The sequence below is a fragment of the Equus caballus genome, chromosome 8 (genome assembly GCF_041296265.1).
Source record: "Equus caballus isolate H_3958 breed thoroughbred chromosome 8, TB-T2T, whole genome shotgun sequence".
NCBI lineage: Eukaryota > Metazoa > Chordata > Mammalia > Perissodactyla > Equidae > Equus > Equus caballus.
In genome coordinates this window covers 40,075,498-40,090,866 of record NC_091691.1, presented here as the reverse complement: position 1 = coordinate 40,090,866, position 15,369 = coordinate 40,075,498, and the positions used below count along the sequence as shown (strand labels likewise).

The 15,369-nt window shown below is 45.8% G+C and overlaps 1 long non-coding RNA gene across 1 annotated transcript; it reads left to right on the top strand.

The window, feature by feature from the left end:
* The first annotated feature begins 179 nt into the window (after window positions 1–179).
* On the top strand, window positions 180–7,992 carry LOC111774693 (uncharacterized). The gene is made up of 4 exons (XR_002809825.2): window positions 180–391; window positions 5,209–5,396; window positions 5,547–5,848; window positions 7,087–7,992. It is a non-coding gene; the product is annotated as an uncharacterized lncRNA (long non-coding RNA).
* The last annotated feature ends 7,377 nt before the right edge of the window (window positions 7,993–15,369 follow it).

Here is a 15,369-nt window from a genome sequence, read left to right as displayed (position 1 = left end):
GAGGAGAGCAGGGAAGAGAGGGGAGACGAAGGGAGGGGAAGAGAAGGGGGGAGGGGAGGGGAGGGAAGGAGAGGAAAAGAGGAGGGGGCAGGAGGAGGAAAGGAGAGGAGAAGGAGAGGGGAGGAGGAGGGAAACAGAAGAGAGGAGAGGAGGGCAGGGGAGGACGAGACAAGACTAGCAGAAGTGAGAGCCTGCAGAGACCTCGGTGCCAGCTGGGGCGCTGCTGCCGCGCGAGGCCGGTCCTGCGCAGAGATGCCCCCGGGGGCGCGGGCGCCGGCTGAGGAGTCGGAGCGGCAGCTCTGGCCCCGATTCCCTGGGCAGAATTCCTGCGGGCTTGAAAGACGCAAGGAGAGGAAGGCTCCATCTGTCAGAAATGCCTCCGCATGGAAAAGTGAGCAGCCTCAGGTTTCCTCCTGGCTCTAACAGTGTTTTTTCAGCAAAGAGCCGATTTTAGCTGGTAGAGAAAATTTATTTTTTTATGGAAGGACTTAGATTCTTATTCTTCCTGAAAGGTTTTTATTCATTTTATGTGATGTTCCTAAACACACTTAGCGTTGTATTTCATACAAAACTCACCCTCTCACATACATGTGAAATCAAAATGATTTTAAAAATTATGTATGGGTGCTTTGTTTTAATGTGTATTACGGAAAGCATTGGGATATGCATTATTCTATTATAACGTAAATCATACAACAAAATTGTTAGAAAATAAAGGAGGAACTCACCCATAATTTCAGGTTACTAATATAAAAACTGTTATAATTTGGTCTTTTCCTTCCAGTCTCTTTTTCTCATGTGCATGTCATCATAGTATTTGTATAATTTTACACCCCTCCTTTTCTCACTTACTATTTTGAAGGTGTTTCCATTTGGACACATAGTCCTTTTGTCATCATTTTAAATTACTAATATACCACTAAGTAACTACAGCATATTTTTCTTAACTATTATATTATTGGAAATTAAGTGGTGAAGCAAATTTTGATTAATAAGAACTGTGGCATTGAAAAAAAGTTATGATGGGGGCAGGCCCCATGGCCGAGTGGTTAAAGTTCCCTGCGTTCTGCTTTGGTGGTCCAGGTTTGCGGGTTCAGATCCTGGGTGCAGACCTACCCCACTCATCAGCCATGCTGTGGAGGTGTCCCTCACACAGAGTGGAGGAAGACTGGCACGGATGTGAGCTCAGGGTGAATCTTCCTCACCAGAAAAAGAGATGATGACTTTAAGGCAGAAGGCAAAAAATTCTCTATTACCTATAGTAGATAGCTGCTATAGAAATGCTTTTGAAAATAAAACCATGGAATATTTCCAAAGTAACCACTGTTTTTTGTTAATATGCTACTAGAAATTATAGCAGCTGATTTTTATTGATGACCTCCTGTGTGCCAGGCAACAGTCTAAGTGCTTTACAATATTAGCTCCTTCACGTCATCCCCATCCTCTGGGAGGAAGATACCATCTGTAGCCCTATTTTTTTTTTTTTTTTGAGGAAGATTAGCTCTGAGCAAACATCTGTTGCCAATCCTTCTCTCTTTACTGAGGAAGACTGGCCCTGAGCTAACATCTGTGCCCATCTTCCTCTACTTTACATGTGGGACGCCTGCCACAGCATGGCCTGATGAGTGGTGCTAGGTCTGCACCCAGGATCCGAACTGGCGAACCCTGGGTCTCCGAACAGCAAAGTGCGAACTTAACTCCTGCACTACCGGGCCGGCCCCCTGTAGCCCTATTTCATGGGTAATGCTTGCTCACAGAAAGATGAAGTTACTTGTCCAAGATTATATAGCTAGTAAGTGGCAGGGTGGGGACTGGAACCCATGCTGTCTGGATCCACGGTTTGTGTTCTTAACCACCATGTTTTTAGAAACATATTTTAGAAAACTCCTGCGCATCTGTGGGGAAGCTGGACTCCACAGATTAGGCAGATTTGGGTCCAGTTGTGACTCTGCCTCTTATCAGCTCCGTGTTTAGGCAAGTTACTTAAGCTCTCTGAACTTGAGTTTATCTATAAAATAAAATTAATAGAATTGTTATAAGGTTCAAGGGAAATAATAGAAGCGAAGTGCTGGGCACAGAAGTAGCTGCTCAGCTCATGTTAGTCTCGCCTCTTTTCTGATCACCAGTCTGACAAGCAGCAGGTGAAGGAGCAACGGGCCGATTCCCTTCATTTAGATTGGAAGAAGAAGCTGATAATGGACACTCAATAAGCCCAAGCTTTGGTTTGGTTTTCACCTCAATCCTCAAAAAATACTAAGACATCAGAGCAGGATCATAGAACATAAAAAGTAAGAATTAGCTGAGCGAATGGGAAATCGAAAGATAAGCCATATTGAAAGATGGTCCACATTAACTAGATATATTCAAAAGTGTAGGTGCTCAAGACACAGTCCTAGCCCCAGCACTTGACTGTGCCTTGCATACAGCGGACACTCATAAACACTTGATGGATGACAATGCGTTGATGCAAGCAAGGCTGAATCTCGGACATGATGAGAGGTTGGTGCTTCTTTCTGGCTGGCCTTAGGGAAAATTGTGATGTGGATGAAATTTGTCTTAACTCTGTAAAAGATGCCTGAGTTGTCTCCCTTTTTGGCAACTTGCCTTAGGTCTTCACAGCTTTCATCATTCCCAAATGCCCCACTCTGATATTCTTCTCAGGCTTGCCTCCTTGGATCTACTGGAAGCCTTGACGCTTCCCTTTGCATCCCCTTGTCTTTGCCCCGTCTACCTCTATCAAAGCTTACCTGTCCTTTAGCTCACTACCCCTACCTTCTGGGGTCCTTCTGGGTAACCTGATTCCCTGAATCAAACTTAACTTCTATGGCTGATAATAGCCTAATGGCTCTTTCCTCCCAAGTGAGATTTCAGTGCCTGGGGGTCACAGGGGACAATATTTTGGAGGCATGAGCTTTTGTGCTATTTAGTGGGAAAGTCAGTCCATCTTCTGATGAATTGTCTCTGTTGATGGGAATTTCCAGCAACTTGTTCTGCTCTCCACAGCTGAAGATGTTAGGGAGAACATTTGGATATTTCCACAGAGAGTCATAAAAAGGAGTACAAAAAAAAAAAAAAAAAGGAGGAGACGTAAACACTTTCTTGGAGACAGTGACAGTCACTTTAATATGCATTTCCACTGTGTTCCGTAGAGAGAAAGTAGAGGAGGCTGACGCTGCGGGCTTGTTTGTCCATCCGTTCCTGCATCCCTTTAAAGCATCTGCTCTGCCTTCAGAGGACTCAGTAGCGCTGCTCGACTCAGATGGGAGGATGTGATCAGACGTCAGGGGAAGTTTCCCGGAAAAGGCTTAAACTACTAGAAGCCATTATTCAAGGAAAATGTGAGATCTTTTTCTTTAGAGGTTAAGACAGCTCGTTTCTCTGAAGTGATCTCATTGTGTTTGTTCCTGATAGTATGTGACTGCCCTAGAAGTTTGCTGATGGCCTCTTCTGGTCCTGAGATCAGATGATTCTAGACTGATAGGAGCAAAGATCTAGAGGAGTGCTTTCCCAGGCAGCGTTAAGGCATTACTCCCTCGTGTTTTCTAGTGCTAATGGCGGCAGTTCTCTCAGAGAAAGGGGGCCAGGCCCCACATAGCCCGCATGACTGATGCCCACCTTGGTTGTGTTCAGATCCTTCATCCTTTTTAAGGATAGCTTTGGCCTCCGATGGGCCAGGCTCTCCACTCTTCTTTGGGATTGCCCACACCATCGTGCCATTGTTTGGCTCCTCCTGAGCAGGGCTCACACTTCATCAAGTCATAACTATTTTCTATTTTCAGGAGAAAAATGGACAGTGCCTGAAATATGATCATTGTCTCTAACATGTCCAACAGGCTTGGGAGAAAACGCCAGGGTTTCCCCCTTCTTCACTCCAGCCACATTGGCTTTTTCCTGGTTCTTTCCCGAATGTCCTTTCTCAGGCCAAAATGCTCTCCCCCGGCTGGCTCTTCAAACAACTGGCTTCTTCTCCCTCAGGTTTGGGCTCAGCTGCTGTAGCCTCAGAGCAGCGAGCCCTGACTTCATGATCTACAGGAGCACCTTGCTCGTTTACTGAGGTCTAACAGCACGCTTCTCATTTCCTTTTTAGCAACTCCCTCAATTTGAAACGAATTAACTAACTTTACACATGCGCCTGCACGTGCAAAAACATTGGTACATACTTTGCATGTATATGTTTGTCTACTTATCGTTGGTCTCCTTCACTAGACTCCAAGGTCCCTGAAAGCAAGGAATATGTGCGTTTGTTTCATATCCAGAGTTAAGCACACAGTAGGAGACCTCTGTACATTCACTGAATGAATGAATGAATACCCATAAGCCCCTCACAAGGGAACACTGAAGCTCCATGGTCTACACCTGAGCTGTCCAGCACGGCGGCGACCACCACAGGTGGCCACTGGGCACTTGAGACAAGGCTCACCCAAACTGGAATGCACCAGAAGTGTAAAATATCCCCCAAACTTCAAAGAGTTAGTACAAAAAAGCATGTAAAATATCACATTAATAATTTTTAGATTGATTACACATTTAAATAATATCTTAGATATATTGAGTTAAATGAAATGTAGAATTTGGTATTAAAATTAATTTCATCTGTTCTTTGTACTTCCTTCAGTGTGGGTGCTAGAAGACATGAACTCGCGTATGTGGCTCAGGCCGTATTTCTGCTGGCCAGTGCCGGCCAGTCCGCTGCGGGAGTGCTCAGGAAGTCAAGGTGTTACCTCTAGATGTTGTTTAATCAGTTAAAAGAGTAACTTCTCCCCCGTATTTACTGACTAGGACTCGAGTCCTGGGTTTGCCTATAACTCACTGAGGGTTCAGGCCTGAGTCACCTTCTCCAGGGACCCTGGTTCTCTTGTGTGACAAAGTAGCGACTGAATTAGACTGTGTCAGAGGATCCTTTCAGCTCCAACACTATGCGATTCTGCCATTAATTGCCTATTCAGGGTAAGGACAGCAGAGAAATCTTCTTCTGGGACTGATATATTTTATAACCCCTGTTCCCTTTTCCTTATCTTGGCCTTCAAATGTCCCCTTTATGTAAACACAGTCAAAGATAAAATTTAACAAAACCTCTGTTTTCCTGGACTCAATGTAGCCAAAGCTGCTGCAAATAATAATTTGTTAATCAGACTCAAAGAGGTGGTTTAGCTGGATTTCCAGAGCTGCCTTCAAGGAAGCTGCTGATTTTTCCGCATGTGTTCACAGACACCAGGCGCTGGGAGGCCTGACGCGCGGCATCTTGTCCATCTGGCCATTGGAGCTCCATGCTGCGACGGCCGCGCAGAGGAGCTGGGTCCAGAGCGCCCGGCGCATCTGCCGTATCGCGGACTCGACGCCAGCATCACTGCTGCATGGATTCAGACTGGGATAGACTGCTCCCGAAATTTGACTTGGTATGTTTTTATTTTAGATTCAATGCTTATTTGGTAAACCCAGAGAGAAAATGGTGATGGAATTTTATAGCAATTCATGTATACTCATAGGTTCTTTTACCAGAGTTGTATTTTTAAAATACAGTTTCGATCGTGTCCATTGCTTGGCAGGAGAAGAAAGCGTGACGTGCACTTCCTGTGTGTGGCAGTCCGCGAGCCGTCCCCGGGCGCCCTCCTCCCGCCTCCACCACTTTGCGCCTGGCTTTCTCTTTGCCCGGAGGAGCCCTCCTCCCGCCTCCACTGGTGAAATCCTCCTCCGTCCTCACTGCCCAGTTCAAGTCCTCGTCCTCTTTCCGGGCTTCCTGGTTCTCCAGATGGGAAAAGAGGTGCTCCTAATCCACGCTCTCGCAGGAGAAGCAGAGCAAGCGCGCAGGGAGTGCTGACTGTCCATGAGACATCATCGGGATTTCTAGGTATTATCACGCAGAATTTCCACGAGGCAGGTACCAACGAGCTCACTGAGGCACAAAGAGATTAAATAGATGTCTCTAGGTCCCCCAGCTAGTAAGTGTCAGGCTCAGAGTAAAGCCCAGAGAGGCTGTGCTCTTAGCTGCGGCACTCTCTTGGGACATCTCGGTTGCCCTTTCCCCTAGATTGCGGGAGTTTTGGGGGCCTGGACTATGTAACGGCTGGCTTACAACAGTTACTTCACAAAGTACTTCTTAAATGAATGCATTAACTAATATTCAACCTAGGAAAAATGTAGGTTTAAACTTTTAAAAATCACACAAAATATTCAGTCTTCATCTAAAATTTGCCATTACTTAGGCTAGTTCATTTGCTTTCTCCCGCAGGCGAGATTCCCTGCTTTGGCCCAGATGAGGTCTGTAAAGCCACATGATGTCAGGGAGCGCAGGGAAGGTAATCCTGGCATGAGATGAAGCTATGGGGCGCGCTTGCCCCGCCCTCTCTGAGGACAGCTGGGACTCTGACTTGAGGGCAGTTCTTTCTAGAGGCCTGGGCACCCATTCACTTCCTCCTTGGCATTTTCATTTTCCTGTGGGCCCTCAGGGGACTTGGTTTTGCCCACCAGTTTCAGGAGTAATTCCAGGATTCAGGATAGCAAACATCAGGCAAGATGTCACTAATCTTTATCCCACTCTTTCTGGCAGTGATCTTTCATCAACCACTGCTTCTCCCTCCGGCTGGTCTTTAACCTCAGAATATTTCTCAACAAAGCTATTAGTAGTGGACTGGAGTTGACACTTGAAATATGTTTGTCATCACCAGCTGGGCATAAGCAAAGCATTTAGAGGAATCCACTCACACAAGTAAGCACGACCATGGCTATAGCAGCGGCCTGCCCATGGGTCCCCGTCCTTATAGTTTCAGTGCACACTTGCTGGATTTCCAGCTACAAGCACCTGGATTTCTCTGCCTGAGGATCTTCTATAGCTAAAAGAACCTGTTTTGGCACCTCCACACAAAAGGCTAGAAGTGCTGAGAATTAACAATAAACGGCTGCTTGGCTGGCGGGAGTTGGTGTATAAATACCCCAGCTCCCCCACCCCTCAGAGGTAATTTCTCCTTTTTGGGTATTCACATTAAACAGTTGTCATATCTACGACTGTGGACTTATAATGGTAATTTGCTTGATAATAAATGTTTATTTATTTATTTTATTTTCCTATCATATTTCTCCACTCTGCAGCTGGCGTTTCCTAGAATCACCTTCCAAATGAACCACCTGTACTTGAATGGTGGTTTGAGCGCTGGTGTCTGGAGGAACCAAAACTAAGACAATGGCTGTATCAAGAGTCTGAAGAATGAAGTCATGGTCGGAGTCTGAGTCATGCTTCAGAACTGTTTACTGAGAGAAAAGTGCTTCTGATGGAAGCTCACGCACCAGTGAGGTTGGGGAGCACGAGAAAGTGAGAACAGAATGGGGCTGAAGGAAAGGACAGGAAAGGAGAAGGGGTTACTTCAACAAGTTGGTTCTGCCGGAGGCTCAGGAACGTGGAGAAGCAGTTTGAGGTGTGCAGAGGAGAAATGCACAGAAGGCCAGGAAGCCCGACACTAGATCACTGCCTCCTGGGAAATCATGAAATCTGATTAAAACAGACACCGTAAGGGCTCTTTTTGTGCTATGCACTTTTCTTCCTGGGGAATTTGCATATTCCCTGATAAAAAGATAGATATAAAGTGTCCTGAAGAATATTAAGAAGTAAACCGTAGTACAACGCCTTTAGTTTTGAATAGTAAGAACTCTGTTTCCTCATTTCCTTTGGAAATCTAACAAAATATTCCTTATGAAAAATTTTTGAGGATAAGCACTTAAAAGACATTGCTACAAGCTGTGCTCCTAATGTTTTCTTATCATTTTTTACCTACATGGAAAGCATACAGATCACCATGACGGCCCCGTAGCTGCCAAGTGAAAGGGTGTTAAGATGATTTTGACCCTCTACATTGAATGTGCTGTCATCTTTACTGTAAAAGAAATTACCTAGACTCAAATCATTATCCAGAAGTCACTAAATCTTTTGACATAAAATGGCAAAATCTTTTAAGAATAAATGATATAGCAAGACCAAGGATAAACTGAGTTCAACAAAAATCAATTGCTGTGAAATCTAGTTTGTCTATTTTGATTTTGTCTATTTCCTTGTCTTTCTCCTGGGGAGAGGAGCAGATTTTGTACCTAAACCAAAGATGGGGACACCACTGGTGAAGCCGTTCTTTTGTCTTCTTCCCGCAACGCATGCCTCTGCTTGAACCTCTTCCCTCCCAGGTCTGAGGTGGGAGCTTGGGGACCCCAGGGTCCTAAGGGAATGACAATTGTGGCATTCATCTCTGGGAGGACAGGGGGAGAGGGTGTATAAGAAAATAGTGTTCAGGCCAGTTAATGACGTGAGCGGGGGAAGGGCAAGCGTGGGGAACGGAGCGGGTTCTGAGAGCAAGAAGGGGATGAAATGGGTGATTTGCTGCAGGCTGGAGTCGGAAGAGCACGTGCGGTACAAGAAGAATACACGGGAGGGCGCATTTCCATCGGAAGGGCTTAAAGAAAGTGAGGGGCAACACCATGTGGAGAGAATGTACCAATTCGGAGGGAGTCTTGTGAGGAACGTCACTAAGGCTGCACTGCCTGGCATGTACCTCAGTGGGAATTTTAAGGTGAAATACAAAGAAACTAAATATTTGTGTGATGCCTGGACTTCTTAGAACGAGCTCTGGCTTGGAGAGAAGCAAAGAGAAGGGAATGGAAGGCAAGCTCAGAGTTACTGAGTGCCCGTCCCATAGGGCGTACTCATTTGGTCTGGGAATAGTCAGGGTACCCGGTGAGGACATGTGCTCCAGGTCACTCCAGGTCGCCCCAGCCAGCAAGCGGTGGAGGAGAAACTCAAATCCAGGACTATCTGGCCCAAATTTTGCCCCTTCTACTCCACAGGAAAGATAGAGAGAAAACTGTAAACACCCCACTCAAGATGGGCTTGGTGACAACATGCTTAACCTGAAGTGCTGATGAGGGTGTGCTTTGTATTCCGAGAGCTGACCATGGGTTGTGCTTGCCTCATATGGTGGACAATGGAGAGGAGAGGGAAAGCGGAAGGGCGTGCCCCGGGGCTGCTGTCTATGGAGGAACTAGGGAGCCGGTGGGGGGAGGTAAGGGGACAGAGCACTTCGGTACCCACCTTGGTCCTAATGTTCTCTGGGCATTATTTTCCACACACATGATGATCCAATGGTGACGTGCACAGCAGATCTGGAGAATCCCTTGGGACTTCTGAAACCATCTACCAAGTCTTTCTCGACCTCGTGTCTATCTTTGTTCACACTGTCCCATTGCCCGGAGTAGACTGCCTTTGCTCTCCAGCTGGTTGGCTTCTCATCCATGACCTTGCTCAGGCATCTTCTCCTTCTGGAAGGTTCCACAAACTCAGGCCTAGGCTCTGTGCACCTACGTCTTCACATTTCAGCCTAGAATGCCGTTAAGCGTTAGGTGGGTGTTGTGTGTTCAGTGTCTGCCGCTCTCATAAGTGACGTGCCCCTTCAGGCAGAGGCAGCGTCTTATCCAGTGTTTCTTCCCCGGGCTTTATTGCACAGCAAGCGCTCAACAAATGTTTTCTTCAAACCAGGTTTAACTACATTCCATCTTCCTTTATGTAGTTTCCATTTATTTTTTGTTCAGTAGAAGAAAATCACTCTTTGAAATGCTGCTCTTGTCCACCATGTTCATAAATAACGGTCAGCAAGGGCTGTGATAGCAGAGGGCACTGACGGAAGGATCTTGGGTCAGAGATGGGTTCTTTCACCTGTCTCTCAGACTGCCAAATTGCCACAAAGTTTTCGCCCTGAAAAGTCTGACAGTCAGTGTGACTTTCCAACTGCTCAGTCACACGCATGGCTTCAGCCTGGAACTTGACAGTTACACAAGGCGGATAACGAAGGTCCTAGGGGTGAAACCCAGGCGTGTGTAGTTTTTAAATCTTCTCGGGTCATGATGATGGGCAGCCAAGATTAAGGGCCTCTACTCCTGTCAGACTGTGAAGTGACACTGTTCTTCTTCACTGAAGGATCGGGACCATTTCCAAAGGGCATCGCGATGTTCTTGATGGTGTGCTGCCTGAAGGTGAACACTCTGCCTCAGTCCCCCCAGACAGGACGCCTGCTTTCGCCTCCTGAGGCCATGCTGACAAGCCCCACTCCAACGCTGGCGGATGCACAGCCCGGGCCTTCTTTACTGGGAAGTCGGGGGGGCCTCAGTGTTTCTCTGCTCCTTAGGAGGTAGAGGACACCAGAGTGTCGCCATGCTCCGGGAGGAACTTAGCGCTATGTTTGGACTCTGACAAAATGAAACGCGGACTGACAGACCCTCCTTCTCAGCCTTGTTCTCTTTTTGGTGAGCCTTACCGCACAGAGTGCGGCTAACATCACGGCCTGAGTTCTCCGTCGCTGAGAAAAATCTGAAGCCGGGAGGAGTTTTTCGGCTCCTTCGGGCTCACTGTCGGCTCCCAGGACTGTATTTCTCTCCTAAGCAGTCCTGATTACGAGTCTTATTGATAACACACAGCAAATCACTGTGTGGTGATGCCTGCGACTTCTACACTGAATACAGCCTACAGAACAGAAGAGCTTGTCAGATATCCGAAAAGAACTTTTGTGAGCTTCCAGGTTGCTTGTCATGTCCTCTCATGTGGCTGCATCACCATGGTCAGAGAAGGCTACAACTGACCTGCTCTGCTTCCCTTGGGGCTTTGAAAGGAAGGATGGACTTTCAAACCACACAGAGCTGGAGGTTGTGCCATTTACCAAAGGCAAAGGGAAAGCTTCCGTCAGCCCTTTTTAAAAGTCCGTAGAAAATGTGGTCTTACTAGTTTCCTTGGGTGTGTTGCTTCTGGAGTGCCCATCTTCGCATGAGGGGTCCCGTTCTCCTGCCGCAGCCCCCGGTGGATGATCTTCCTGTAGTCACTGGCTCTGTCCTGGAACTCAGCTGAGTCAGGGTCACCCAGTGGACAGACCGCCCTCCCCCCGGGACCTGAGAAGGGGTGGAGTAGAACCAGCCTCTTGTGCTTCCTGCCGCCTGGTTCTCAAACTTGGCTGGACATTTGATCCATCTGGGGAGTTTTTAAAAATCCTGATGCCCACGCCTAATCCCAGATCAGTTAAATTCTGGGGGTGAAACTCAGGCTTCAGTATTTTTTAAAGCTTCTCAGGCTGTTCTGACGGGCAGCAGAGGTTAAGCTCCTCTGCTTAGATCTAGTCCCTTTGGTCCGCCCAGTACTGCCCATCAGATTGAGCAGGTAACACTGTTGTTCTGTACTGAAGTACTGAGACCATTTCAGAAGAAAACTGCAATGTGATAAAAGGAAGATCAAAGTTCTTGTTAATTTGTACTTCACTTGGGTCTCTCAGGAAGGCGCTCAAAGACCCATCACGAGGAGGAGGTCTCCACCTCCTGCCCTCACCACTCCAGCCGTCATGGTCAAAGGGACATGCCTCTCAGAGCTCTCCATCCAAAAACTGTGTCCGCTACCCCAGGAAAACACACAGCTGCTCACAGAGTGGCCCCCTGCCCTCGACCCATCCTCACAGCCTCTGCTCTTCTCCCCCCGCCCCTGTTTATTCTCAAGAAGCTTCCCTGGCACTCAAGCTGGGACAGGGTTGTGTCCTTGGGCACACGTCTTACAGCAAATAGGAAGACCCAGGTCCCACTGTCTTTCCACTCGTGTGAACTGTACGCGTGCTGGTCCTTTTGACCAAAAGACTCACTAAAATCAGCCTGTTATGTCCCAAATAGGAGACATGGTATTTGGAGGAAAGTACAGTCTAATCTAATAATAAGATAACAATCCCACTTACTGTGAGGTGTCTTTTTAGCTCTATCTGCGAATGCCTACCAGAACCTGGTTGAATTCTTACATTTCCGTAGAGTGGGAGTGGGTAGGTCTCGTTTCACTGGATTTTTAAAAAAAAAATTTAATAGACTTTATTTTTTAGAGCATATTTAAGTTTACAGAAAAAATTACACAGAAAGCACAAAGATTCCATATACTCCCTCTCTGCCCACACACAGTTTCCTCTATTACTGACATCTCCCACTAGTGCAGGACACTTGCTGCAATTGATGAACCGATGTTGACACGTTGTTATTAACCAAAGTCCATAGGTGACATTGGGGCTCATTCCTTGTGTTGTACATCCTATAGGTTTGACAAATGTATAATGGCATGCACCCACCGTTACAGTGTCCTGCAGAGTAGTTTCACTGCCCTAAAAATGCCACACGTCCCACCTTCTCCTCCCTCGCCTTGAACCTCTGGCAATCACTGATCTTTTTTACTGTCTCTATAGTTTTGCCTTTTCCAGAATGTTATATAGTTCAAATCATACAGCCTTTTCAGACTAGCTTCACTTAGCAATATCAGTTTAAGCTTTCTCCATGTCTTTTCATAGCTCAGGATCTCATTTCTTTATATCACTGAATAATATTCCATTGTCTGAACATACCACAGTTTGTCTATCCTGTCACCTATGGAAGGACATCTGGGTTTCTCTCAATTTTTGATAATTATTAATAAAGCTGCTATAAACATTTGTGTGCAGGTTTTTGTATGACAATTTTTCAACTCAGTTGCATAAATACCTATGAGCACAATTGCTGGATCACTTGGAAAGACGATGCCTAGCTTTGTAAGAAACCGCCAAACTGTTTTCCAAAGTGGCTGTACCATTTTTCCTTCTTCATTCCCACCAGCAATGAATGAGAGTTCCTGTTGCTCCACATCCTCATCGGCATTTGATACTGTCAGTTTTGGACAGTCACCATTCTAATAGATGTGTAGTGGCATCTCATTGTTTTAATTTGCAATTCCCTAATGACACGTGATTTTGAACATCTTTTTATATGCTTACTTGCCATCTCTATATCTTTTCTGGTGAGGTGTTTGTTTAGGTCTTTGCCTATTTTTTAATTTAGTTGTTTGCCTTCTTTTTGTTAAGTTTTAAGAAGTTGTGTATACTTTGGGTACATACAGTTTGTCTTCTTATTCTCTTAATAGTGTCTTTCACAGGGCAATTTTTTTTTTTTTTAAAGATTTTATTTTTTCCTTTTTCTCCCCAAAGCCCCCCTGGTACATAGTTGTATATTCTTCGTTGTGGGTCCTTCTAGTTGTGGCATGTGGGACGCCGCCTCAGCGTGGTTTGATGAGCAGTGTCATGTCCGCGCCCAGGATTCGAACCAATGAAACACTGGGCCGCCTGCAGCGGAGCGCGCGAACTTAACCACTCGGCCACGGGGCCAGCCCCTTACAGGGCAATTTTTAATTTCATTGAAGTCCAGCTCATCAATTCTTTCTTTCATGAATTGGGCTTTCGGAATTGTATCTTAAAAATTATCTCCAAACTCAAAATTGCCTAAATTTTATCCCATGTTATCCTGTACAAGTTTCACAGTTCTGTGTTTTACATTTAGGTCCATGATCCATTTTGAGTTAATTTTTGTAAAAGGTGTAAGATCTGTGTCTAGATTCATTATTTTGCAGGTGGATGTCCAGTTGTTCCAGCACCATTTGTTAAAAAAACTGTCCTTTCTCCATTGCATTGCCTGTGCTCCTTTGTCACAGATCAGTTGCCTGTATTTGTGTGGATCTATTTCTGGGCCACGTGGAACCCCCTTTTCCTGTCTTGTAGGGAAATGACAATTTGACAACATTCCATATCTTTTTACCAATTTTTGTGTTTTAAAACACTCTCATCTCAGCAGATATTTAATTCTGTTCTTGTTTGTTTGTTTGTTTTAAAGTCCTTCTCTTTTCCACTTCACTGGGTTTAAGGGTTTGGGAAAGAGGTTAGCTTGTTTAATATTTGTTTCCTCATCTAGAGAATGAGAATGATTATTCAGGCCTCATTGGGTTATCTTGGGGATTAGGTGACATAATATTTCTAAAGTTCCTGCAAAATAGATGCTGGATAAACAGGAGCAATTATAATTCACAATATAATAGAGAATGAGTCAGGCTAACTTCGACTCCTACTGATGTCTCATTTCACATTTAACTCGGGGATAAACTGGCATGTATGGAATCACGTCACAGCACCCAAAATAGATTAGATTCTCAACAGATGTTTGTTAAATTTAAATCAAATTGTGGCATATTTTATCCAGGTCGTTCATGTCCCTTCACAATGCACAGTCACTCCTTGTAGCAGCAAACTTGTTCAGTGTCGTTAGTGATGATGAATGCTTTTGTTCGGCCTGTGAACACACTAGAGAGAGCCGGGTGCAGATTTTCAGACTGTTCCTGAATCTCATGCCCCATGGCTCCCAAGTTGGCTGTTTCCAATTGAGACCTAAAGCCACGTTTCAGTTCTAGGGCTGCTCCCCCAGTTCTCTCTCTTAGGAGGAAAACTTCATGCACTTCAGCATGCTTCTTGTCTCGATTCTGTCTTTTCTTTCATTTCTGACTCCAGCTCCTATAAAGTGTTTTTAGGTACCCTGTTAACCAACCTTGTTCCTACTTTCTCCTTATTGCTGTTTCAGAGTGAAGGTTCTCATTGTGCAGAGAGCTGGCATGCACCCGTGGTTGGTTATGGTGAGCTTGGGAAAGCCATATAACATCATGGTCAAGAACAGAGGCTCCATGACCGGACTGGCTCCATCCCCATCCCAGCTCTGCCACTCAGCACCTGGTGACTTCGGGCAAGAGACCTTTCCAGGCCTCTGTGTCTTCATTTGAAATCGAGGATTATAGGCAGAGTGCCTTTCCCGTAGGATCACTGGAGGGCTAAACGTGTTTCATGTGAGTTAAGTACTTAGTGCCCTTCGTGTCCTACAGCACATCTCAGTAATTTAAGAAAAAGCTAAGGAAAAAGGAAAGGACAGGGCCTCTCAGTGACACTGGGACCCTTGCAGACCACACCCAGGCAGATGCCAACATTTTTGCACATACCAGACAGACAAAAGCGTTTCATGAAAATGTAGCATTTTCAGCTGGAAGGGATTAGAGTCTCTAGTGACCAGCGCTTCCATTTCAGAAGAGAGCAGAGGCTGAGGTGTCCAGGGCCATGCAGGGTCACACAGTGGCTAGGACGAAAACTTGGGCTCTCCCAGCATTCTCGTTAAGGCGTGGCTGGCCTACCTGCTACACAGCACAGTGTGGTTCTACCCCCAGCGGCCGCAGCCTCGCACCATCCTTGCCCAAACTCCTGTGAAGGTTAAGGCACAATTATTCCTGTGTCCCCTCTGATTCTAAGCACTTCCTACTTGCCCCAATTGCCATTATATTGTATTATTTACTCGCTTACAGTGTTGACTTCACCCACTAGAATATTCTTCAGGACAAGGACTATTTCTCATTCCTTTGTCATTAGCCTAGCATAGGCATAAGGAAAAAAGTTAATACGTAGTCGTGGAATGAATGGCACCGTAACTACAAGTTGCTTAAAATCTGACAGGTGGGGTGGCAGTGGGACAAGAATCTATGAGCCCAACAAG